A 27,538-nucleotide genomic window follows, 5' to 3' on the forward strand; every position below is an offset into this window, starting at 1 on the left:
GTACGTGGTGGTGTCAGGGACCCCAGAGAAGATCCTAGAACACCTGCTGTCTGTCCTGAGGCTGGACAACCACCGTGATGACCAGGAGAGCACACAGCAGACTAAGGAGTCAGGTCAGTCACTTACCCCCCCAAATCAATATTTCTTGGCCTCTGGCTACTACTTTTAATCTATGTTAATCTATGTTAATCTATGCTAAACTATGTGAATATTTTTAAAGAGGCGTGAGAGAGATAGAGAGACTGTTCATATTTTATTGTATATTTCACTTTTGTTTATTATCTATTTCACTTGCTTTGGCAATGTAAACATATGTTTCCCATGCCAATAAAGCCCCTTAAATTGAAGAGAGAGAGAGAGAGAGAGAGAGAGAGAGAGAGAGAGAGAGAGGAGTGTCTCTTACTAAAGAGGGATAGATGACTATGTATGGTGATGAGGAAATAGGGTGATAGAGAAAGAGAGAGAATAGATTGAGAGAGATAAAGTGAGAGATGCAGGCTGCTCCTGGGAGAGTGATATATAGAGCGTTGGTAAATGGGAGAAGAGAGGTGGGAGGCTGATATATAGAGCAGTGGGAGATGAAAGAAGGGAGATGGGAGACTGATATATAGAGCAGTGGGAAATGGGAGAAGGGAGAAGGGAGGCTGATATATAGAGCGCTGATATACAGAGCAGTGGGAGATGGGAGAAGGGAGAAGGGAGGCTGATATATAGAGCAGTGGGAAATGGGAGATGGGAGGCTGATATATAGAGCAGTGGGAGATGGGAGAAGGAAGAAGGGAGGCTGATATACAGAGCAGTGGGAGATGGGAGAAGGAAGAAGGGAGGCTGATATACAGAGCAGTGGGAGATGGGAGAAGGACGAAGGGAGGCTGATATACAGAGCAGTGGGAGATGGGAGAAGGAAGAAGGGAGGCTGATATACAGAGCAGTGGGAGATGGGAGAAGGGAGGCTGATATATAGAGCAGTGGGAGATGGGAGAAGGGAGGCTGATATATGGAGCAGTAGGAGATGGGAGAAGGGAGATGGGAGGCTGATATATAGAGCAGTGGGAGATGGGAGATAGATGCAGCCGGTCCAAGATTAGTTCCCTATCAGGCTGCCTGCTCCATGCCTTGCTCCTGCCAGACCACATCATTGCTCATTCTGATGAGTAAGTGTGTGTTTGTGGCGTCACTGAACTTATCTGAACACTTAGACCTTCTCTAGAGGTCACGAGAATCACGAGCAAATGCAAGAAGCAGTGTAGAGGACGTATCAGGAAATTGTGATTTTTGAGTCAATTTGATGTTCAGATCGGTGTTCTATAAGCAGGGGATAGGGACTCAGCTCTGTACGTCCCAATGAGACACTGATCGCCTGACAAAGATCCTTCATACAGTAACTCCAGAGTCCATTCAGTCCTGGCTCCTCTAAACTAGTCATCACTCTCTCCTCTCCCTCCCTGTTTTCTCCCCCTACCCTCGCTCTCTCTCTGTTCATTCTGCAACCCTGCTAATGCTACTGTTGGGGCCCTGGGCGGCTCTCACTGCTCCCTCCAGAATAACAAGGGGGGGAGATCATACGGGATAATATGGAACCTCAGCTTCACTAAAAACCATGCAACTATAAATGGTGATGTTCTGATGAGAAGTCATTAGCTTCACGCAGGCAGCCGGCCATGTGAAGACATATGGCTATGTTCCAAATGGTACCCTGTTCTCTAAGTAGTGCACTACTTAGGGAATAGGATGCCATTTAGGACGTTGTAGTCAATGTGTTGGGGGTTGATGATAAGCAGAGCTAATATAAATCTCCTCATATATAATTGATATCTCAATGAAGTGAAAAGAACAATCTTTACAAATATAATATGCAAGCTGCTATAGCTGTTGAGGGTTAGTTCCCAGATACCCAGGCTAACCCAGACATTATAAAGAATGCAAAAGATATCTTTCTGCCAGAGAGCACTTTTTTTAAAGAACACCACAGGCATGTTTGAGGAAGATGTGATCACCATAAGCCGATAATGTAATGTACAGCTCTACACATCATTGTATTCTACTATATACCTTATCCCAGTGTTATTCAAAGTTGGGGTCATGACCCTTAGTGGGGTCACGGGGGAACCCCCCCCCCCCCCACCCACCAAAAAAATGAACTGTTTTTTAGGGGGAACAAAGAAATAAGAGTACAGATTACTGTATGGGACAATATACACATGTTTTTGAGAAAGATAATGACACTTAATTTTATTGAGTAAATGTATCTATTGGTTTCTTTTCATTTTGAAGATCATTTTTGATGTAAAACCTAAATGTACCGATTTCAAGCTTGCGTCATTGGATTTGGGGTGGGGTCTCGAGAAGTTACGGGATCCCAACTGAAACAGTTTGAATACCACTGCTCTTGTCAAATGTAGTACACTATAAAGGGAATAGGGTACCATGTGGGATGCAACCATCGCTCAGTGTTGGGTAGTGTTCGCACTTGCCTTCTCTCCCTGAGCCAAACCTCTGAGTGCTGCTATAGATTCCCCCTCAGCACAGATTCATTCATTACCAGAAAGTACACATCACAAAACAAACAAAGTCCAACTGGAACATTGTGTTACCATCTACTTAACGAGAGAAGAGATTGTCAACAAAGAAGATTGATGTTTTGGTTTGAGGTCTGTACTGTTCACTAACGAGCAGACTGATTCTTAACCCATAAGGCATTGCAATTCTGCTTCTGTGGAATGTGTCCTAAATGGCATCCTAGTCCCTATAGTGCACTACTGTTGACCCGAGCTCTCTTTAAAAGTAGTGCACTACAAAAGGAATAGGGGAACATTTAGGACACACACATGGTAGGCCTACATTCTTTTTAATGTGTTATTTTTAATAATCAGACCACTGCATTATGCACACGTTGTTGTATGTGATTCAATGCCTTCATTATGAATCTACAGTGGGGGGAAAAAGTATTTGATCCCCTGCTGATTTTGTACGTTTGCCCACTTACAAAGAAATTATCAGTCTATAATTATAATGGTAGGTTTATATGAACAGTGAGAGACAGAATAACAACAAAAAAATCCAGAAAAACGCATGTCAAAAATGTTATAAAATGATTTGCATTTTAATGAGGGAAATAAGTATTTGACCCCTCTGCAAAACATGACTTAGTACTTGGTGGCAAAACCCTTGTTGGCAATCACAGAGTTCAGCCGTTTCTTGTAGTTGGCCACCAGGTTTGCACACATCTCAGGAGGGATTTTGTCCCACTCCTCTTTGCAGATCTTCTCCAAGTCATTAAGGTTTCAAGGCTGACGTTTGGCAACTTGAACCTTCAGCTCCCTCCACAGATTTTCTATGGGATTAAGGTCTGGAGACTGGCTAGGCCACTCCAGGACCTTAATGTGCTTCTTCTTGAGCCACTCCTTTGTTGCCTTGGCCATGTGTTTTGGGTCATTGTCATGCTGGAATACCCATCCATGACCCATTTTCAATGCCCTGGCTGAGGGAAGGAGGTTCTCACCCAAGATTTGACAGTACATGGCCCCGTCAAATGATGTGGTGAAGTTGTCCTGTCCCCTTAGCAGAAAAACACCCCCAAAGCATAATGTTTCCACCTCCATGTTTGATGGTGGAGATGGTGTTCTTGGGGTCATAGGCAGCATTCCTCCACCTCCAAACACGGCGAGTTGAGTTGATGCCAAAGAGCTCTATTTTGGTCTCATCTGACCACAACAATTTCACCAGTTGTCCTCTGAATCATTCAGATGTTCATTGGCAAACTTCAAACCGGCATGTATATGTATTCTTGAGCAGGGGGACCTTGCGGGCGCTGCAGGATTTCAGTCCTTCACTGCGTAGTGTGTTAATAATTGTTTTCTTGGTGACTATGGTCCCAGCTGCCTTGAGATCATTGACAAGATCCTCCCGTGTAGTTCTGGGCTGATTCCTCACCGTTCTCATGATCATTGCAACTCCACGAGGTGAGATCTTGCATGGAGCCCCAGGCCGAGGGAGATTGACAGTTCTTTTGTGTTTCTTCCATTTGCGAATAATCGCACCAAATGTTGTCACCTTCTCACCAAGCTGCTTGGCGATGGTCTTGTAGCCCATTCCAGCTTTGTGTAGGTCTACAATCTTGTCCCAGACATCCTTGGAGAGCTCTTTGGTCTTGGCCATGGTGGAGAGTTTGGAATCTGATTGATTGCTTCTGTGGACAGGTGTCTTTTATACAGGTAACAAGCTGCGGTTAGGAGCACTCCCTTTAAGAGTGTGCTCCTGATCTCAGCTCATTACAGGTATTAAAGACACCTGGGAGCCAGAAATCTTTCTGATTGAGAGGGGGTCAAATACTTATTTCCCTCATTAAAATGCAAATCAATTTATAACATTTTTAACATGCGTTTTTCTGGATTTTTTTGTTTCTTTGTCAGTGGGCAAACATACAAAATCAGCAGGGGATCAAATACTTTTTTCCCCCACTGTATGTAATTGCTCTCTGGTGTATTGTCAGAGATGACTACTGGTATAATATCAGAGATGACTACTGGTGTATTGTCAGAGATGACTACTGGTATAATATCAGAGATGACTACTGGTATAATATCAGAGATGACTACTGGTGTATTATCAGAGATGACTACTGGTATAATATCAGCGATGACTACTGGTGTATTGTCAGAGATGACTGCTGGTATAATATCAGAGATGACTACTGGTACATTATCAGAGATGACTGCTGGTGTATTGTCAGAGATGACTACTGGTATAATTTCAGAGATGACTGCTTATTGAAATGCATAGCTGGGATGCTTGTTGTGTAATGGGAAAGTAAATCTGGTTTGACGTGAGTGTTTGGATGAAGTCATGGCTATTGTATGATAGATTTGCATGCACATGCTACAGTAATATAATAATCGCACACTTACAATTTTACTTACATATTCATTCCACGTTAGCTTTCTCTTCCAAGTAACTTTACTTGTAGGGAGAATATGAATAGATATCAATGCCCATAGTACATAGAGATATAGATGAATAACATCAATGTACAATTTCTCATGCAATTTGCATGCAAATCCATTTGCTTCTTTCTCTCCTTCCTTGATTAAGTGGAAGATATGGACTGTGTCCTCAACTAATCTCTCCCTGGTCAAGTTCTAGTGGTAGTAACAGGGGCTGTGGGCCTATCTGTGCTGTGTTCAGTGAAGTAAAGGCAGAACAGAGTCTGTGTCCCAAATGGCACCCTATACCCTATGTAGCGTACTACTTCTGACCAAAGCCCTATGGACACTGGTCAGAAGTAATGCACTATAAAGGGAAAAGGGTGCCATTTGGGACACAGAGAGATTGACTGACCGTTGGTTAATAGAATAGAGTCTATGTCCCCAGGCCATTCACTGATCCTGCAGACTGCTTCAGCATGAAAACAGTAAGGAGGAAGACCTGGGCTCTTATTGTAGTTAGCTGTGAGTAATATTTATAATGTAAGAGATATTTCCAGCATGGCTAGACTTGCAAAATGATGGTAACTTTCCTAATATTCCTAGGAATTCTGTTTGGAGGATTCTGGACTTCCTGCTTCTATCCTCCTGAATCCAGGATCTTTCAAACTGGGATTTCAGGAAAACCTGAGAATTTTACAAGCCCAAGCATTGCTCAGCCCATAGCCTATTCTTTCATTTGCTGTGGTTTCCTAAAGCGTCTTAGGGCTAGGCCCCTTTTTTCTCCACATCCTGTCTGAATGACGTGCCCGAAGTAAACTGCCTGTAGCTCAGGCCCTGAAGCCAGGATATGCATATAATGTTAAAATAATGTAAGAGAATATAACACAATAGATATGGTAGGAGAAAATGTTGAACGAGTGGATTACTCAAATCGATGGCGCCAACTAAACAAACTTTTTGGGATATAAAGAAGGATTTTAACTAACAAAACAACACAACATGTTATAGCTGGGACCATTTGGATGACAGATCAGAGGAAGATTTTCAAAAAGTAAATGAATATTTAATCGTTATTTGTGAATGTATGAAACCTGTGCCCGTGGAAAGATATTTTGATGTGTGGCGCCATCCTCAAACAATCGCACGGCATGTTTTCGCTGTAATAGTTACTGTAAATCGGACAGTGCAGTTATATTAACAGGAATTTAAGCTTTCAGCCGATATAAGACACTTATATGTACATAAATGTTTAAAATCTATAATATTTAAGATTATTTATTTGAATTGCGCGCCCTCCAGTTTCACCGCTAGTGGGACTCCTATTTCTAACATTGCAGGATTACAGTAGTTATTGCCGTTGGACCTCACCATACATACGAGTTGGATTTTCTCTTTTTAATGTAATATTTTTTGTACAAGCAGGGAGACTCATTTTAGGATGTCATGGTACTATTGTAGCCATCTTCTCATAGAAGATAACTTGCCCTGGTTCAAATCCAGGCTTTATCACAACTGGCCGTGATTGGGAGACCCATAGGGCGGCGCACAATTGGCCCAGTGTCGTCTGGGTTTCACCGGTGTACGCCGTCATTGTAAATAAGAATTAGTTCTTAACTGACTTGCCAGTTAAATAAAGGTTACATAAAAAATAGAGTGTTTTTATGGATACTCCTCAGACTGGGGTCAGTTCAGGGTTATCTGGAATGAACAGACACAAGAGATGTAATGTCGTACCAGCAGCACAAGAGGTGTGTATGTGTGTATGTTTCTCTTTTAATGTAATATTTTTTGTATAAGCAGGAAGACTCATTTCAGGATGCCATGGTACTATTGACCTAAATATGCCACTAGAGCAGAGTGCTTCATACTGTAGAGAAGTACATGATGGGAAGCAGAACCTGCTAATGAGCTAAGCCTCTTGCAGAGTCTAGCCCCATCCCATGATTAAATATTCATTGGCTGGTTTAGGCATCCTATTCCCTATAGTGCAACTGTTTTGGCCAGGCGCCAATTAAGACGCAATAGTTTTATTAACTCATAGAAGACGGCTTGGCCTGCTCAGCGGGTATGAGTATTTATTATGGATACTGCTGGTCCATCCTACAGCTCAGTGGATAGTAGTGTTTATTATGGATACTGCTGGTCCATCCTACAGCTCAGTGGGTATTAGTGTTTATTATGGATACTGCTGGCCCATCCTACAGCTCAGTGGGTAGTAGTGATTATTATGGATACTGCTGGTCCATCCTACAGCTCAGTGGATAGTAGTGTTTATTATGGATACTGCTTGTCCATCCTACAGCTCAGTGGGTATTAGTGTTTATTATGGATACTGCTGGCCCATCTTACAGCTCAGTGGGTATTAGTGTTTATTATGGATACTGCTGGCCCATCCTACAGCTCAGTGGATAGTAGTGTTTATTATGGATACTGCTGGTCCATCCTACAGCTCAGTGGATAGTAGTGTTTATTATGGATACTGCTGGTCCATCCTACAGCTCAGTGGATAGTAGTGTTTATTATGGATACTGCTCAGACGGGTCAGGTCAGTGGATAGTAGTGTTTATTATGGATACTGCTCAGACGGGTCAGGTCAGTGGATAGTAGTGTTTATTATGGATACTGCTCAGACAGGTCAGGTCAGTGGATAGTAGTGTTTATTATGGATACTGCTCAGACGGGTCAGGTCAGTGGATAGTAGTGTTTATTATGGATACTGCTCAGACGGGTCAGGTCAGTGGATAGTAGTGTTTATTATGGATACTGCTCAGACGGGTCAGGTCAGTGGATAGTAGTGTTTATTATGGATACTGCTCAGACGGGTCAGCTCAGTGGATAGTAGTGTTTATTATGGATACTGCTCAGACGGGTCAGGTCAGTGGATAGTAGTGTTTATTATGGATACTGCTCAGACGGGTCAGGTCAGTGGATAGTAGTGTTTATTATGGATACTGCTCAGACGGGTCAGGTCAGTGTATAGTAGTGTTTATTATGGATACTGCTGGTCCATCCAACAGCTCAGTGGATAGTAGTGTTTATTATAGATACTGCTCAGACGGGTCTGGTGTCACGATTCCCACCGACGGTGGCGCCCCCTCCTGCACGGGTGGCGCTCGGCGGTCGTCGTCACCGGCCTATTAGCTACCACTGATTCCCTTTTTGGTTTTCCCTTTTTGGTTTTGTGCACCTGTGTTTAGTTTGGTTAATTAGCGGGGCTATTTATGTTAGCTGGTCCGCTTCCGTGTTGTGCGGGATTATTTATATTGTGACGGTTCATGTTCGTGTCGGCGCTATTTTACGCCGTGTGTACTTTCTCCCCTGTGTTTGGGAATATTTTGTTTGATGAGTGAGTGTACATTAAATACGCCACTACCCTGTACTCGCTGCTTCCTGTGCCTCATTCCTTCACCACGACTGCCAATCCGTTACAGAATCCCGCACCACGAAAAAGGCATGGAATCAGCAGGAGCAGCGGCCACCCCTGTCCCCTCGATGGAGGAACGCGTCCTCCACCACACTACGGTCATCCACCGCATATGAAACGCGATGGACCAGATGATGGAGAGGATGGACAGATGGGAGAGAAGTGGTCTCCTCTCTCCACCTCCGGCTCCTCCGATACAGCCACCTCCTCCTCCCACTACGTCTGGCTGAGGCGCGCTTCGTTTGGCGCTCCCGAAGGAGTATGATGGGGCGGCGGCTGGGTGCCAGGGGATTTCTGCTCCAGCTCGAGCTGTACCTGGCCACCGTCAGACCTGCTCCCTCAGGAGAGGAGAGCGTGAGTGCCCTCGTTTCCTGCCTGACGGGCCGAGCTCTGGAGTGGGCTAATGCGGTCTGGAATGGCCCAGACTCGGCGAGGGACCATTATCCAGAGTTCACCTGCAGCTTTCGGGCCGTGTTGGACCACCCTCCGGAAGGAAGAGCGGCGGGTGAACGGCTGTTCCACCTCAGGCAGGAGACGAGGAGCGCTCAGGACTTGCGTTGGATTTCAGGACCTTGGCTGCTGGGGCGGGGTGGAACGACAGGGCCCTCATAGACCACTATAGATGCAGTCTCCGGGCAGACGTCCGCAGGGAGCTGGCCGGTCGAGATGCAGCTCTATCCCTGGACGAGCTCATCGACATGTCCATTCGTTTGGACAATCTGCTGGCTGCCCGCGGGCGTTCGGAGAGGGTCCTGCCCATTCCACCTCCGTGCACCCCCGCCCCTACCCCTATGGAGGTGGGGGGGGGGGGGGGGCGTGCCAAGGGGCACCGGAGGAGCTGGCTCCTCCTGCACCAGCTGTGGTTGGAGAGGACACACGGCCGACCGGTGCCGGAGGATCCAGTCTGGGAGTCGAGAGGGCAGGCAGAACACTTCTCGGTCACCCCAGGTGAGTCAGCACCAGATTCACCCAGAACCCCCTGTTGGTCACGTGTTCTTACCTGTTTTGTTTTCTAATTTTTTCCCCTCTTCCCAGCATAGGGCGCTAGTCGATTCAGGCGCAGCTGGGAACTTTATGGATCGTGGACTTGCCATTAAGCTGGGCATTCCGCGGGTGCCGTTAGATTCCCTCTTCCCCGTGCACTCCCTAGATAGCCGACCATTAGGGTCAGGGCTAGTCAGGGAGTCTACGGTGCCACTGGACATGGTAACGCAGGGGAATCATAAGGAACGCATTCGTTTTTTCCTAATTGATTCGCCTGCGTTTCCGGTGGTGCTGGGTAGGTGCCACGTCGGTGGAGAGTCCAGACCAGGTGTCCCCCGTGCGCATTCCCCTTGAGTACGCCGATTTGGCGATCGCCTTCTGTAAAAAGAGGGCGACTAAATTACCACCCCATCGACAGGGGGATTGTGCGATAGACCTCCAGGTTAACGCTGCGCTTCCCAAGAGTCACGTGTACCCCTTGTCATAGGAGGAGACAGCGGCTATGGAGACATATGTCACTGAATCCCTGGGACAGGGGTACATTCGGCCCTCCATCTCACCCGCCTCCTCGAGTTTCTTTTTTGTGAAGAAAAAGGAGGGAGGTCTGCGTCCGTGCATTGATTACAGAGGTCTAAACGCTATCACGGTGGGGTTTAGTTACCCACTACCTCTCATCGCTACGGCGGTGGAATCATTTCACGGAGCAAAGTTCTTCACGAAACTGGATCTCAGGAGCGCGTATAACCTGGTGCGTATCAAGAAGGGAGACGAGTGGAAAACCGCCTTTAGTACCACATCGGGCCATTATGAGTACCTCGTCATGCCGTATGGGTTGAAAAATGCTCCAGCCGTCTTTCAATCCTTTGTTGACGAGATTCTCAGGGACCTGCACGGGCAGGGCGTGATTGTCTATATCGATGACATTCTGATATATTCCGCCACCCGCTCCGCGCATGTGTCCCTGGTGCGCAAGGTGCTTGGTAGACTGCTGGAGCATGACCTATACGTTAAGGCTGAGAAATGTGTGTTTTCCAAACGAGCCGTTTCCTTTCTGGGTTATCGCATTTCCACCACGGGGGTGGTGATGGAGTGTGACCGCGTTAAGGCCGTGCGTAATTGGCCGACTCCAACCACGGTGAAGGAGGTGCAGCGGTTCTTAGGCTTTGCCAATTACTACCGGAGGTTTATCCGGGGTTTTGGCCAGGTAGCGGCTCCCATTACCTCACTGCTGAAGGGGGGGCCGGTGCGTTTGCGATGGTCGACGGAGGCGGAGGGAGCCTTCAAGAAGTTGAAGACCCTGTTCACCGACGCACCCGTGTTGGCGCACCCGGACCCGTCTCTAGCATTCATAGTGGAGGTGGACGCATCCGAGGCTGGGGTGGGTGCCGTGCTATCACAGCGCTCGGGTACGCCATCGAAACTCCGCCCCTGCGCTTTCTTTTCGAAGAAGCTCAGTTCGGCGGAGCGTAACTATGATGTGGGGGACAGGGAGTTGCTAGCGGTGGTAAAAGCTTTGAGGGTGTGGCGGCACTGGCTTGAGGCGGCTAAACACCCCTTTCTCATCTGGACCGACCACCGAAACCTGGAGTACATCCGGGCAGCGAGGAGACTGAATCCGCGTCAGGCAAGGTGGGCCATGTTCTTCGCCCGGTTTAGGTTCACTATCTCCTATAGACCGGGTTCCCTTAACACTAGAGCCGACGCGCTGTCCCGTCTCTATGACACGGAGGACCGGCCCATCGATCCAACTCCCATCATTCCAGCGTCTAGGCTGGTGGCACCGGTGGTATGGGAGGTGGACGCGGACATCGAGCGGGCATTAGTGTTGGAACCTGCGCCTGCGCAGGTTCCCGTGGGTCGCATGTACGTGCCGCTCGGTGTTCGTGATCGTTTGATTCGATGGGCGCACACGCTACCTACGGCGGGTCATCCTGGTGTGGCGAGGACAGTGCGGAGTCTCAGGGGGAAGTACTGGTGGCCCACCTTGGCTAAGGACGTGAGGTCCTATGTCTCTTCCTGTTCGGTGTGCGTTCAGAGTAAGGCTCCTAGGCATCTACCGAGAGGGAAGTTACAGCCCCTCCCCGTTCCACAACGGCCATGGTCGCACCTGTCTATAGATTTCTTGACAGATCTTCCCCCCTCTCAGGGGAACACTGCGATTCTGGTGGTTGAGGATCGGTTCTCTAAGTCCTGCCGTCTCCTCCCATTGCCCGGTCTCCCTACGGCCCTGCAGACTGCGGAGGCCCTATTTACCCACGTCTTCCGGCACTACGGGGTGCCGGAGGACATTGTCTCTGATCGAGGTTCCCAGTTCACATCCAGGGTCTGGAGGGCGTTTATGGAGCGGCTGGGGGTCTTGGTCAGTTTGACCTCCGGTTTTCACCCCGAGAGCAATGGGCAGGCGGAGAGGGTGAACCAGGAGGTAGGCAGGTTTCTGAGGTCGTATTGCCAGGACCGGCCAGGGGAGTGGGCGAGGTACATTCCCTGGGCTGAGTTAGCCCAGAACTCACTTCGCCACTCCTCTACTAACATGTCACCCTTTCAGTGTGTTTTGGGTTAACAGCCGGTCCTGGCACCATGGCACCGGAGTCAGACCGAGGCTCCTGCGGTGGAGGACTGGGTACAGCACTCCAAGGAGACCTGGAGAGCCGTCCAGGACTCACTAAAGGGAGGCCAGTGCGCGGCAGAAGAGGAGTGCTGACCGCCACCGCAGTGAGGCGCCCGTGTTCGCACCGGGAGACAGGGTCTGGCTCTCGACCCGGAACCTGCCCCTCCGCGTGCCCTGCCGGAAGCTGGGGCCGCAGTGTGTGGGGCCCTTTAAAGTCCTGGGGAGGATAAACGAGGTGTGTTATCGGTTACAACTCCCTTCCTATTACCGTATTAACCCCTCGTTTCATGTGTCTCTCCTCAGGCCGGTGGTAGCTGGTCCCCTGCAGGAAGGTGAGGTGCTGGAGGTCCCTCCACCCCCTCTGGACATCGGGGGGTCCCCGGCGTACAGCGTACGGGCCATTCTGGACTCGAGACGCCGGGCGAGGGGCCTGCAGTACCTCGTGGACTGGGAGGGGTACGGCCCGGAGGAGAGGTGCTGGGTGCTGGCGGAGGACATCTTGGACCCATCCATGTTGAAGGATTTCCATCGCCTCCGTCCGGATCGCCCTGCGCCTCCCCCTCCGGGTCGTCCTCGAGGCCGGTGTCGGCGCGCTGCGGGAGCCGCGCGTCAGGAGGGGGGTACTCTCACGATTCCCACCGACGGTGGCGCCCCCTCCTGCTCGGGTGGCGCTCGGCGGTCGTCGTCACCGGCCTATTAGCTACCACTGATTCCCTTTTTGGTTTTCCCTTTTTGGTTTTGTGCACCTGTGTTTAGTTTGGTTAATTAGCGGTGCTATTTATGTTAGCTGGTCCGCTTCCGTGTTGTGCGGGATTATTTATATTGTGACGGTTCATGTTCGTGTCGCCGCTATTTTACGCCGTGTGTACTTTCTCCCCTGTGTTTGGGAATATTTTGTTTGATGAGTGAGTGTACATTAAATACGCCACTACCCTGTACTCGCTGCTTCCTGTGCCTCATTCCTTCACCACGACTGCCAATCCGTTACAGAATCCCGCACCACGAAAAGGCATGGAATCAGCAGGAGCAGCGGCCACCCCTGTCCCCTCGATGGAGGAACGCGTCCTCCACCACACTACGGTCATCCACCGCATATGAAACGCGATGGACCAGATGATGGAGAGGATGGACAGATGGGAGAGAAGTGGTCTCCTCTCTCCACCTCCGGCTCCTCCGATACAGCCACCTCCTCCTCCCACTACGTCTGGCTGAGGCGCGCTTCGTTTGGCGCTCCCGAAGGAGTATGATGGGGCGGCGGCTGGGTGCCAGGGATTTCTGCTCCAGCTCGAGCTGTACCTGGCCACCGTCAGACCTGCTCCCTCAGGAGAGGAGAGCGTGAGTGCCCTCGTTTCCTGCCTGACGGGCCGAGCTCTGGAGTGGGCTAATGCGGTCTGGAATGGCCCAGACTCGGCGAGGGACCATTATCCAGAGTTCACCTGCAGCTTTCGGGCCGTGTTGGACCACCCTCCGGAAGGAAGAGCGGCGGGTGAACGGCTGTTCCACCTCAGGCAGGAGACGAGGAGCGCTCAGGACTTGCGTTGGATTTCAGGACCTTGGCTGCTGGGGCGGGGTGGAACGACAGGGCCCTCATAGACCACTATAGATGCAGTCTCCGGGCAGACGTCCGCAGGGAGCTGGCCGGTCGAGATGCAGCTCTATCCCTGGACGAGCTCATCGACATGTCCATTCGTTTGGACAATCTGCTGGCTGCCCGCGGGCGTTCGGAGAGGGTCCTGCCCATTCCACCTCCGTGCACCCCGCCCCTACCCCTATGGAGGTGGGGGGGGGGCGTGCCAAGGGGCACCGGAGGAGCTGGCTCCTCCTGCACCAGCTGTGGTTGGAGAGGACACACGGCCGACCGGTGCCGGAGGATCCAGTCTGGGAGTCGAGAGGGCAGGCAGAACACTTCTCGGTCACCCCAGGTGAGTCAGCACCAGATTCACCCAGAACCCCCTGTTGGTCACGTGTTCTTACCTGTTTTGTTTTCTAATTTTTTTCCCCTCTTCCCAGCATAGGGCGCTAGTCGATTCAGGCGCAGCTGGGAACTTTATGGATCGTGGACTTGCCATTAAGCTGGGCATTCCGCGGGTGCCGTTAGATTCCCTCTTCCCCGTGCACTCCCTAGATAGCCGACCATTAGGGTCAGGGCTAGTCAGGGAGTCTACGGTGCCACTGGACATGGTAACGCAGGGGAATCATAAGGAACGCATTCGTTTTTTCCTAATTGATTCGCCTGCGTTTCCGGTGGTGCTGGGTAGGTGCCACGTCGGTGGAGAGTCCAGACCAGGTGTCCCCCGTGCGCATTCCCCTTGAGTACGCCGATTTGGCGATCGCCTTCTGTAAAAAGAGGGCGACTAAATTACCACCCCATCGACAGGGGGATTGTGCGATAGACCTCCAGGTTAACGCTGCGCTTCCCAAGAGTCACGTGTACCCCTTGTCATAGGAGGAGACAGCGGCTATGGAGACATATGTCACTGAATCCCTGGGACAGGGGTACATTCGGCCCTCCATCTCACCCGCCTCCTCGAGTTTCTTTTTTGTGAAGAAAAAGGAGGGAGGTCTGCGTCCGTGCATTGATTACAGAGGTCTAAACGCTATCACGGTGGGGTTTAGTTACCCACTACCTCTCATCGCTACGGCGGTGGAATCATTTCACGGAGCAAAGTTCTTCACGAAACTGGATCTCAGGAGCGCGTATAACCTGGTGCGTATCAAGAAGGGAGACGAGTGGAAAACCGCCTTTAGTACCACATCGGGCCATTATGAGTACCTCGTCATGCCGTATGGGTTGAAAAATGCTCCAGCCGTCTTTCAATCCTTTGTTGACGAGATTCTCAGGGACCTGCACGGGCAGGGCGTGATTGTCTATATCGATGACATTCTGATATATTCCGCCACCCGCTCCGCGCATGTGTCCCTGGTGCGCAAGGTGCTTGGTAGACTGCTGGAGCATGACCTATACGTTAAGGCTGAGAAATGTGTGTTTTCCAAACGAGCCGTTTCCTTTCTGGGTTATCGCATTTCCACCACGGGGGTGGTGATGGAGTGTGACCGCGTTAAGGCCGTGCGTAATTGGCCGACTCCAACCACGGTGAAGGAGGTGCAGCGGTTCTTAGGCTTTGCCAATTACTACCGGAGGTTTATCCGGGGTTTTGGCCAGGTAGCGGCTCCCATTACCTCACTGCTGAAGGGGGGGCCGGTGCGTTTGCGATGGTCGACGGAGGCGGAGGGAGCCTTCAAGAAGTTGAAGACCCTGTTCACCGACGCACCCGTGTTGGCGCACCCGGACCCGTCTCTAGCATTCATAGTGGAGGTGGACGCATCCGAGGCTGGGGTGGGTGCCGTGCTATCACAGCGCTCGGGTACGCCATCGAAACTCCGCCCCTGCGCTTTCTTTTCGAAGAAGCTCAGTTCGGCGGAGCGTAACTATGATGTGGGGGACAGGGAGTTGCTAGCGGTGGTAAAAGCTTTGAGGGTGTGGCGGCACTGGCTTGAGGCGGCTAAACACCCCTTTCTCATCTGGACCGACCACCGAAACCTGGAGTACATCCGGGCAGCGAGGAGACTGAATCCGCGTCAGGCAAGGTGGGCCATGTTCTTCGCCCGGTTTAGGTTCACTATCTCCTATAGACCGGGTTCCCTTAACACTAGAGCCGACGCGCTGTCCCGTCTCTATGACACGGAGGACCGGCCCATCGATCCAACTCCCATCATTCCAGCGTCTAGGCTGGTGGCACCGGTGGTATGGGAGGTGGACGCGGACATCGAGCGGGCATTAGTGTTGGAACCTGCGCCTGCGCAGGTTCCCGTGGGTCGCATGTACGTGCCGCTCGGTGTTCGTGATCGTTTGATTCGATGGGCGCACACGCTACCTACGGCGGGTCATCCTGGTGTGGCGAGGACAGTGCGGAGTCTCAGGGGGAAGTACTGGTGGCCCACCTTGGCTAAGGACGTGAGGTCCTATGTCTCTTCCTGTTCGGTGTGCGTTCAGAGTAAGGCTCCTAGGCATCTACCGAGAGGGAAGTTACAGCCCCTCCCCGTTCCACAACGGCCATGGTCGCACCTGTCTATAGATTTCTTGACAGATCTTCCCCCTCTCAGGGGAACACTGCGATTCTGGTGGTTGAGGATCGGTTCTCTAAGTCCTGCCGTCTCCTCCCATTGCCCGGTCTCCCTACGGCCCTGCAGACTGCGGAGGCCCTATTTACCCACGTCTTCCGGCACTACGGGGTGCCGGAGGACATTGTCTCTGATCGAGGTTCCCAGTTCACATCCAGGGTCTGGAGGGCGTTTATGGAGCGGCTGGGGGTCTTGGTCAGTTTGACCTCCGGTTTTCACCCCGAGAGCAATGGGCAGGCGGAGAGGGTGAACCAGGAGGTAGGCAGGTTTCTGAGGTCGATTGCCAGGACCGGCCAGGGGAGTGGGCGAGGTACATTCCCTGGGCTGAGTTAGCCCAGAACTCACTTCGCCACTCCTCTACTAACATGTCACCCTTTCAGTGTGTTTTGGGTTAACAGCCGGTCCTGGCACCATGGCACCGGAGTCAGACCGAGGCTCCTGCGGTGGAGGACTGGGTACAGCACTCCAAGGAGACCTGGAGAGCCGTCCAGGACTCACTAAAGGAGGCCAGTGCGCGGCAGAAGAGGAGTGCTGACCGCCACCGCAGTGAGGCGCCCGTGTTCGCACCGGGAGACAGGGTCTGGCTCTCGACCCGGAACCTGCCCCTCCGCGTGCCCTGCCGGAAGCTGGGGCCGCAGTGTGTGGGGCCCTTTAAAGTCCTGGGGAGGATAAACGAGGTGTGTTATCGGTTACAACTCCCTTCCTATTACCGTATTAACCCCTCGTTTCATGTGTCTCTCCTCAGGCCGGTGGTAGCTGGTCCCCTGCAGGAAGGTGAGGTGCTGGAGGTCCCTCCACCCCCTCTGGACATCGGGGGGTCCCCGGCGTACAGCGTACGGGCCATTCTGGACTCGAGACGCCGGGCGAGGGGCCTGCAGTACCTCGTGGACTGGGAGGGGTACGGCCCGGAGGAGAGGTGCTGGGTGCTGGCGGAGGACATCTTGGACCCATCCATGTTGAAGGATTTCCATCGCCTCCGTCCGGATCGCCCTGCGCCTCCCCTCCGGGTCGTCCTCGAGGCCGGTGTCGCGCGCTGCGGGAGCCGCGCGTCAGGAGGGGGGGTACTCTCACGATTCCCACCGACGGTGGCGCCCCCTCCTGCTCGGGTGGCGCTCGGCGGTCGTCGTCACCGGCCTATTAGCTACCACTGATTCCCTTTTTGGTTTTCCCTTTTTGGTTTTGTGCACCTGTGTTTAGTTTGGTTAATTAGCGGTGCTATTTATGTTAGCTGGTCCGCTTCCGTGTTGTGCGGGATTATTTATATTGTGACGGTTCATGTTCGTGTCGCCGCTATTTTACGCCGTGTGTACTTTCTCCCCTGTGTTTGGGAATATTTTGTTTGATGAGTGAGTGTACATTAAATACGCCACTACCCTGTACTCGCTGCTTCCTGTGCCTCATTCCTTCACCACGACTGCCAATCCGTTACATCAGGCCAGTGGATAGTAGTGTTTATTATGGATACTGCTCAGACGGGTCAGGTCAGTGGATAGTAGTGTTTATTATGGATACTGCTCAGACGGGTCAGCTCAGTGGATAGTAGTGTTTATTATGGATACTGCTGGTCCATCCTACAGCTCAGTGGATAGTAGTGTTTATTATGGATACTGCTCAGACGGGTCAGGTCAGTGGATAGTAGTGTTTATTATGGATACTGCTCAGACGGGTCAGGTCAGTGGATAGTAGTGTTTATTATGGATACTGCTCAGACGGGTCAGGTCAGTGGATAGTAGTGTTTATTTTGGATACTGCTGGCCCATACTACAGCTCAGTGGATAGTAGTGTTTATTATGGATACTGCTGGCCCATCCTACAGCTCAGTGGATAGTAGTGTTTATTATGGACACTGCTGGTCCATCCTACAGCTCAGTGGATAGTAGTGTTTATTATGGATACTGCTGGTCCATCCTACAGCTCAGTGGATAGTAGTGTTTATTATGGATACTGCTGGCCCATCCTACAGCTCAGTGGATAGTAGTGTTTATTATGGATACTGCTGACCCATCCTACAGCTCAGTGGGTATTAGTGTTTATTATGGATACTGCTGGTCCATCCTACAGCTCAGTGGTATTAGTGTTTATTATGGATACTGCTCAGACGGGTCAGGTCAGTGGATAGTAGTGTTTATTATGGATACTGCTCAGACGGGTCAGGTCAGTGGATAGTAGTGTTTATTATGGATACTGCTCAGACGGGTCAGGTCAGTGGATAGTAGTGTTTATTATGGATACTGCTCAGACGGGTCAGGTCAGTGGATAGTAGTGTTTATTATGGATACTGCTCAGACGGGTCAGCTCAGTGGATAGTAGTGTTTATTATGGATACTGCTCAGACGGGTCAGCTCAGTGGATAGTAGTGTTTATTATGGATACTGCTCAGACGGGTCAGCTCAGTGGATAGTAGTGTTTATTATGGATACTGCTCAGACGGGTCAGCTCAGTGGATAGTAGTGTTTATTATGGATACTGCTCAGACAGGTCAGGTCAGTGGATAGTAGTGTTTATTATGGATACTGCTCAGACGGGTCAGGTCAGTGGATAGTAGTGTTTATTATGGATACTGCTCAGACGGGTCAGGTCAGGGTTATCTGGAAAGAACAGGCACAAGAGATTTAATTTAATGTCATTTTATTCACAACTGTACAAGAAGTGTGTGTGTGTGTGTGTGTGTGTGTGTGTGTGTGTGTGTGTGTGTGTGTGTGTGTGTGTGTGTGTGTGTGTGTGTGTGTGTGTGTGTGTGTGTGTGTGTGTGTGTGTGTTCTTGCACATCATACAAGATGTGTGTCTGGGTCTTGGGAGTTGTCTGCTGTAGTAGCCAGTACCAGTATGCAGTGTTTTAGTGTGTGTGTTGAATGTAGCTCTGTGGGCATGTTTCTCCTCATAAAGAGCTGAGTGACTGATGTGTCTACAGCTGTATGCTGTGCTGTGGATTAACATAATGACGTGAGGGTGGGAGTAGTGTTCTGTGGAGCTGAACGCAGCACACAAAGCCCTGGGAAGTAAGTGTGAAATTAAAGGGGAGAATGTACAATACTGGGCTGTGAGGCACACTTACACAGAGCTGAGGAGGGAATACATTCTGACTAATAGGATTTGAACAGCTTGTCTTTACTCTGTGGCCTGGCGGCATGGCACCCTTTCTGGAAACACACACACATGCTCACAGGCATGCACAGACACACACACACTCACAGGCATGCACAGACACACACACACTCACAGGCATGCACAGACACACATACACTCACAGGCATGCACAGACATACACACACTGACATGCATCCACAGACACACACACATGCTCACAGGCATGCACAGACACACACAGACACACACACACTGACATGCATGCACAGACACACACTCACAGGCATGCACAGACAAACTCACACACGCTCACAAGCATATGCACCGACACACACACACACTCACAGGCATGCACAAACACACACACACACACTCACAGGCACAGGCACTCTCCTTCCTCTCAATGACTTGCATAACTTGGACGATCAGTTCTGGCCCTGCACGACACAGAATGTCAACCCACCCCAAGCTTTTGGACTTCCAAATGTCTTCTTCTCCTGTTTCCTATGTAATAATAGTTTCCGGGACGCTCAAGACATAAATATGCAGTTACAAACAAACAACAAACCTCTTAATGCCACTGACAAACACAGCAAATAATCACGGACTAGTTCTCTGATGAGATCCCTTGAAATTCCTCTCAAATGGAACGGTTTATTTTCACAATGGTGCACTTTCACCAAAGAAACACACAACAAATTATTTAAAAAAAACTAAAATGAATAGATTTTCTAGCTGAGTTGGTATATTCACATTGACAAATCTGTTAATTAGATCATCCTCACCTGAACCCACGTTCAGAGACCTTGTTAAGAATGAAATCAAAGCCAATATCTAGGAATGACATGTCCTGTAACCTTGAGATGTCTGCACACAAGGACGCAGCGACGTCAATGATGCTTGAAAACACATTAAAGCAATGGGTTAAGGCTAGGCAAACATCAGATTGCCACAACAAATCTAATTTGATTTAGAGCATCGACTGCACTGGCGGTTAGAGAGTCAAGCAGCAGCTTGACAACCTATTGCCTTATCTTCCCTGGTACTTCCTGTAGCAGACAGAACAGACCAGTAACGTCAGGCTACAGGGGAAGGAGAAAGTCATTGGACATAGCTTAAGTATCCAGGGAGCAAATGAAAATGGAACAATCATCATTGGAAAGCGTGTGAGTCATTACCTGAGTAACTTAGAATAACGATGAGTCGACTAGGTCAGGACCAGTAGAAAGATCAACTCACACACATTCAGATCCCCTCTCAATCTCTCTCTCTCTGTCAACCTGTGTTCCATTCCTGTGTTCATTAATTAACATTCTCATTTCCAAAGTCTATAAGCTGTGTCCCAAATAGGACCCAATTCCCTAGATGGGCCCTGGTCAAAAGTGGAACACAAGGGAATAAGTTGCCATTTGGGACGGGCTCTATATGTGTTCCAGAGTCATTTTCACATTGCACGAGGATCTTTCACTGATTGTTAGGAGTCATTACTTTCACTGGTTGAGACCTGTCACCCTTATCTAATTAAAATCCTTTTTCCTTAATGATTTCTTTAAGCCAATGTGCTTTTGCATATTGCTATCACAACACTTAGACATTGTGTAGGGGATAAATATTCATAAATTCTCTGCATGGGGGATGCTTTTCTCAATGATTGTATTAATATTTTCAAATGTAACTTTTTTTCCCCACAATGCATTGGGGTTGCCAGATTGGTCCTTATTTTGTGTCCGTCCAAAGGTTTGCTAATACATTTTACACATTGCTCAATGAAGAAATTAATTTCAATAGACATTACTTTCAATACTTTCAATAGTGTAGTGATTGAAAAACTCCATGGTGTTCTTCCAGGTCAGTACTAAATGAGCTGGACACAGTATGAACATAGAGAGGCTGTAGGTGGAAGGAGAGCTGGACACAGTGTGAACACAAAGAGGCTGTAGGTGGAAGGAGAGCTGGATACAGTGTGAACACAGAGAGGCTGTAGGTGGAAGAAGAGCTGGACACAGTGTGAACACAGAGAGGCAGTAGGTGGGAGGAGAGCTGGACACAGTGTGAACATAGAGAGGCTGTAGGTGGAAGGAGAGCTGGACACAGTGGGAACATAGAGAGGATGTAGGTGGAAGGAGAGCTGGACACAGTGGGAACATAGAGAGGCTGTAGGTGGAAGGAGAGCTGGACACAGTGGGAACATAGAGAGGCTGTAGGTGGAAGGAGAGCTGGACACAGTGGGAACACAGAGAGGCTGTAGGTGGGAGGAGAGCTGGACACAGTGGGAACATAGAGAGGCTGTAGGTGGAAGGAGAGCTGGACACAGTGGGAACATAGAGAGGCTGTAAGTGGGAGGAGAGCTGGACACAGTGGGAACATAGAGAGGCTGTAGGTGGAAGGAGAGCTGGACACAGTGGGAACATAGAGAGGCTGTAGGTGGAAGGAGAGCTGGACACAGTGGGAACATAGAGAGGCTGTAGGTGGAAGGAGAGCTGGACACAGTGGGAACATAGAGAGGCTGTAGGTGGAGCAGAGAGCTGGACACAGTGTGAACATAGAGAGGCTGTAGGTGGAGCAGAGAGCTGGACACAGTGGGAACATAGAGAGGCTGTAGGTGGAGCAGAGAGCTGGACACTGTGGGAACATAGAGAGGCTGTAGGTGGAAGGAGAGCTGGACACAGTGGGAACATAGAGAGGATGTAGGTGGAAGGAGAGCTGGACACAGTGTGAACACAGAGAGGCTGTAGGTGGAAGGAGAGCTGGACACAGTGGGAACATAGAGAGGCTGTAGGTGGGAGGAGAGCTGGACACAGTGGGAACATAGAGAGGCTGTAGGTGGAGCAGAGAGCTGGACACAGTGGGAACATAGAGGGCTGTAGGTGGAAGGAGAGCTGGACACAGTGGGAACATAGAGAGGCTGTAGGTGGAAGGAGAGCTGGACACAGTGGGAACACAGAGAGGCTGAAGGTGGAAGGAGAGCTGGACACAGTGTGAACATAGAGAGGCTGTAGGTGGAAGGAGAGCTGGACACAGTGGGAACATAGAGAGGCTGTAGGTGGAGCAGAGAGCTGGACACAGTGGGAACATAGAGAGGCTGTAGGTGGAAGGAGAGCTGGACACAGTGGGAACATAGAGAGGCTGTAGGTGGAGCAGAGAGCTGGACACAGTGGGAACATAGAGAGGCTGTAGGTGGAAGGAGAGCTGGACACAGTGGGAACATAGAGAGGCTGTAGGTGGAGCAGAGAGCTGGACACAGTGGGAACATAGAGAGGCTGTAGGTGGAAGGAGAGCTGGACACAGTGTGAACATAGAGAGGCTGTAGGTGGAGCAGAGAGCTGGACACAGTGTGAACATAGAGAGGCTGTAGGTGGGAGGAGAGCTGGACACAGTGGGAACACAGAGAGGCTGTAGGTGGAAGGAGAGCTGGACACAGTGGGAACATAGAGAGGCTGTAGGTGGAAGGAGAGCTGGACACAGTGGGAACACAGAGAGGCTGTAGGTGGAGCAGAGAGCTGGACACAGTGGGAACACAGAGAGGCTGTAGGTGGAAGGAGAGCTGGACACAGTGGGAACATAGAGAGGCTGTAGGTGGAGCAGAGAGCTGGACACTGTGGGAACATAGAGAGGATGTAGATGGAAGGAGAGCTGGACACAGTGGGAACATAGAGAGGCTGTAGGTGGAAGGAGAGCTGGACACAGTGGGAACATAGAGAGGCTGTAGGTGGAGCAGAGAGCTGGACACTGTGGGAACATAGAGAGGCTGTAGGTGGAAGGAGAGCTGGACACAGTGGGAACATAGAGAGGCTGTAGGTGGAAGGAGAGCTGGACACAGTGGGAACATAGAGAGGCTGTAGGTGGAAGGAGAGCTGGACACAGTGGGAACACAGAGAGGCTGTAGGTGGAAGGAGAGCTGGACACAGTGTGAACATAGAGAGGCTGTAGGTGGAAGGAGAGCTGGACACAGTGGGAACATAGAGAGGCTGTAAGTGGGAGGAGAGCTGGACACAGTGGGAACATAGAGAGGCTGTAGGTGGAAGGAGAGCTGGACACAGTGGGAACATAGAGAGGCTGTAGGTGGAGCAGAGAGCTGGACACAGTGGGAACATAGAGGGCTGTAGGTGGAAGGAGAGCTGGACACTGTGGGAACATAGAGAGGCTGTAGGTGGAAGGAGAGCTGGACACAGTGGGAACATAGAGAGGCTGTAGGTGGAAGGAGAGCTGGACACAGTGGGAACATAGAGAGGCTGTAGGTGGGAGGAGAGCTGGACACAGTGTGAACATAGAGAGGCTGTAGGTGGAGCAGAGAGCTGGACACAGTGGGAACATAGAGAGGCTGTAGGTGGAGCAGAGAGCTGGACACAGTGGGAACACAGAGAGGCTGTAGGTGGAGCAGAGAGCTGGACACAGTGGGAACACAGAGAGGCTGTAGGTGGAAGGAGAGCTGGACACAGTGTGAACATAGAGAGGCTGTAGGTGGAGCAGAGAGCTGGACACTGTGGGAACATAGAGAGGCTGTAGGTGGAAGGAGAGCTGGACACAGTGTGAACATAGAGAGGCTGTAGGTGGAGCAGAGAGCTGGACACAGTGGGAACATAGAGAGGCTGTAGGTGGAAGGAGAGCTGGACACAGTGGGAACACAGAGAGGCTGTAGGTGGAAGGAGAGCTGGACACAGTGGGAACATAGAGAGGCTGTAGGTGGAAGGAGAGCTGGACACAGTGGGAACACAGAGAGGCTGTAGGTGGAAGGAGAGCTGGACACAGTGTGAACATAGAGAGGCTGTAGGTGGAGCAGAGAGCTGGACACAGTGGGAACATAGAGAGGCTGTAGGTGGAAGGAGAGCTGGACACAGTGGGAACACAGAGAGGCTGTAGGTGGAGCAGAGAGCTGGACACAGTGGGAACATAGAGGGCTGTAGGTGGAAGGAGAGCTGGACACAGTGGGAACATAGAGAGGCTGTAGGTGGGAGGAGAGCTGGACACAGTGGGAACACAGAGAGGCTGTAGGTGGAGCAGAGAGCTGGACACAGTGGGAACATAGAGAGGCTGTAGGTGGAGCAGAGAGCTGGACACAGTGGGGACATAGAGAGGCTGTAGGTGGAGCAGAGAGCTGGACACTGTGGGAACATAGAGAGGATGTAGGTGGAAGGAGAGCTGGACACAGTGGGAACATAGAGAGGCTGTAGGTGGAGCAGAGAGCTGGACACAGTATGAACATAGAGAGGCTGTAGGTGGAAGGAGAGCTGGACACAGTGGGAACATAGAGAGTCTGTAGGTGGAAGGAGAGCTGGACACAGTGGGAACATAGAGAGGCTGTAGGTGGAAGGAGAGCTGGACACAGTGTGAACACAGAGAGGCTGTAGGTGGAAGGAGAGCTGGACACAGTGTGAACATAGAGAGGCTGTAGGTGGAGCAGAGAGCTGGACACAGTGGGAACATAGAGAGGCTGTAGGTGGAGCAGAGAGCTGGACACAGTGTGAACATAGAGAGGCTGTAGGTGGGAGGAGAGCAGGACACAGTGGGAACACAGAGAGGCTGTAGGTGGAAGGAGAGCTGGACACAGTGGGAACATAGAGAGGCTGTAGGTGGAGCAGAGAGCTGGACACAGTGGGAACATAGAGAGGCTGTAGGTGGAAGGAGAGCTGGACACAGTGTGAACACAGAGAGGCTGTAGGTGGAGCAGAGAGCTGGACACAGTGGGAACATAGAGAGGCTGTAGGTGGAGCAGAGAGCTGGACACAGTGGGAACATAGAGAGGCTGTAGGTGGAAGGAGAGCTGGACACAGTGGGAACATAGAGAGGCTGTAGGTGGAGCAGAGAGCTGGACACAGTGGGAACATAGAGAGGCTGTAGGTGGAAGGAGAGCTGGACACAGTGGGAACATAGAGAGGCTGTAGGTGGAAGGAGAGCTGGACACAGTGGGAACACAGAGAGGCTGTAGGTGGGAGGAGAGCTGGACACAGTGTGAACATAGAGAGGCTGTAGGTGGAAGGAGAGCTGGACACAGTGGGAACATAGAGAGGCTGTAGGTGGAAGGAGAGCTGGACACAGTGGGAACATAGAGAGGCTGTAAGTGGGAGGAGAGCTGGACACAGTGGGAACATAGAGAGGCTGTAGGTGGAAGGAGAGCTGGACAGAGTGGGAACATAGAGAGGCTGTAGGTGGAAGGAGAGCTGGACACAGTGGGAACATAGAGAGGCTGTAGGTGGAAGGAGAGCTGGACACAGTGGGAACATAGAGAGGCTGTAGGTGGAGCAGAGAGCTGGACACAGTGGGAACATAGAGAGGCTGTAGGTGGAGCAGAGAGCTGGACACAGTGGGAACATAGAGGGCTGTAGGTGGAAGGAGAGCTGGACACTGTGGGAACATAGAGAGGCTGTAGGTGGAAGGAGAGCTGGACACAGTGGGAACATAGAGAGGCTGTAGGTGGAAGGAGAGCTGGACACAGTGGGAACATAGAGAGGCTGTAGGTGGGAGGAGAGCTGGACACAGTGTGAACATAGAGAGGCTGTAGGTGGAGCAGAGAGCTGGACACAGTGGGAACATAGAGAGGCTGTAGGTGGAGCAGAGAGCTGGACACAGTGGGAACACAGAGAGGCTGTAGGTGGAGCAGAGAGCTGGACACAGTGGGAACACAGAGAGGCTGTAGGTGGAAGGAGAGCTGGACACAGTGTGAACATAGAGAGGCTGTAGGTGGAGCAGAGAGCTGGACACTGTGGGAACATAGAGAGGCTGTAGGTGGAAGGAGAGCTGGACACAGTGTGAACATAGAGAGGCTGTAGGTGGAGCAGAGAGCTGGACACAGTGGGAACATAGAGAGGCTGTAGGTGGAAGGAGAGCTGGACACAGTGGGAACACAGAGAGGCTGTAGGTGGAAGGAGAGCTGGACACAGTGGGAACATAGAGAGGCTGTAGGTGGAAGGAGAGCTGGACACAGTGGGAACACAGAGAGGCTGTAGGTGGAAGGAGAGCTGGACACAGTGTGAACATAGAGAGGCTGTAGGTGGAGCAGAGAGCTGGACACAGTGGGAACATAGAGAGGCTGTAGGTGGAAGGAGAGCTGGACACAGTGGGAACACAGAGAGGCTGTAGGTGGAGCAGAGAGCTGGACACAGTGGGAACATAGAGGGCTGTAGGTGGAAGGAGAGCTGGACACAGTGGGAACATAGAGAGGCTGTAGGTGGGAGGAGAGCTGGACACAGTGGGAACACAGAGAGGCTGTAGGTGGAGCAGAGAGCTGGACACAGTGGGAACATAGAGAGGCTGTAGGTGGAGCAGAGAGCTGGACACAGTGGGGACATAGAGAGGCTGTAGGTGGAGCAGAGAGCTGGACACTGTGGGAACATAGAGAGGATGTAGGTGGAAGGAGAGCTGGACACAGTGGGAACATAGAGAGGCTGTAGGTGGAGCAGAGAGCTGGACACAGTATGAACATAGAGAGGCTGTAGGTGGAAGGAGAGCTGGACACAGTGGGAACATAGAGAGGCTGTAGGTGGAAGGAGAGCTGGACACAGTGTGAACATAGAGAGTCTGTAGGTGGAAGGAGAGCTGGACACAGTGGGAACATAGAGAGGCTGTAGGTGGAAGGAGAGCTGGACACAGTGTGAACACAGAGAGGTTGTAGGTGGAAGGAGAGCTGGACACAGTGTGAACATAGAGAGGCTGTAGGTGGAGCAGAGAGCTGGACACAGTGGGAACATAGAGAGGCTGTAGGTGGAGCAGAGAGCTGGACACAGTGTGAACATAGAGAGGCTGTAGGTGGGAGGAGAGCAGGACACAGTGGGAACACAGAGAGGCTGTAGGTGGAAGGAGAGCTGGACACAGTGGGAACATAGAGAGGCTGTAGGTGGAGCAGAGAGCTGGACACAGTGGGAACATAGAGAGGCTGTAGGTGGAAGGAGAGCTGGACACAGTGTGAACACAGAGAGGCTGTAGGTGGAGCAGAGAGCTGGACACAGTGGGAACATAGAGAGGCTGTAGGTGGAGCAGAGAGCTGGACACTGTGGGAACATAGAGAGGCTGTAGGTGGAAGGAGAGCTGGACACAGTGGGAACATAGTGAGGCTGTAGGTGGAGCAGAGAGCTGGACACAGTGGGAACATAGAGAGGCTGTAGGTGGAAGGAGAGCTGGACACAGTGGGAACATAGAGAGGCTGTAGGTGGAAGGAGAGCTGGACACAGTGGGAACACAGAGAGGCTGTAGGTGGGAGGAGAGCTGGACACAGTGTGAACATAGAGAGGCTGTAGGTGGAAGGAGAGCTGGACACAGTGGGAACATAGAGAGGCTGTAGGTGGAAGGAGAGCTGGACACAGTGGGAACATAGAGAGGCTGTAGGTGGAAGGAGAGCTGGACACAGTGTGAACATAGAGAGGCTGTAGGTGGAAGGAGAGCTGGACACAGTGG

At 51.1% G+C, this 27,538-nt stretch overlaps 1 pseudogene; it reads left to right on the forward strand.

Annotated features, from left to right (window-relative positions):
- Positions 1-27,538, forward strand: part of LOC106573297 (rap guanine nucleotide exchange factor 5-like) — a 96,663-nt pseudogene that overhangs the window by 19,381 nt on the left and 49,744 nt on the right.

The sequence above is a fragment of the Salmo salar genome, chromosome ssa05, assembly GCF_905237065.1.
Source record: "Salmo salar chromosome ssa05, Ssal_v3.1, whole genome shotgun sequence".
In the NCBI taxonomy this organism is placed as follows: domain Eukaryota; kingdom Metazoa; phylum Chordata; class Actinopteri; order Salmoniformes; family Salmonidae; genus Salmo; species Salmo salar.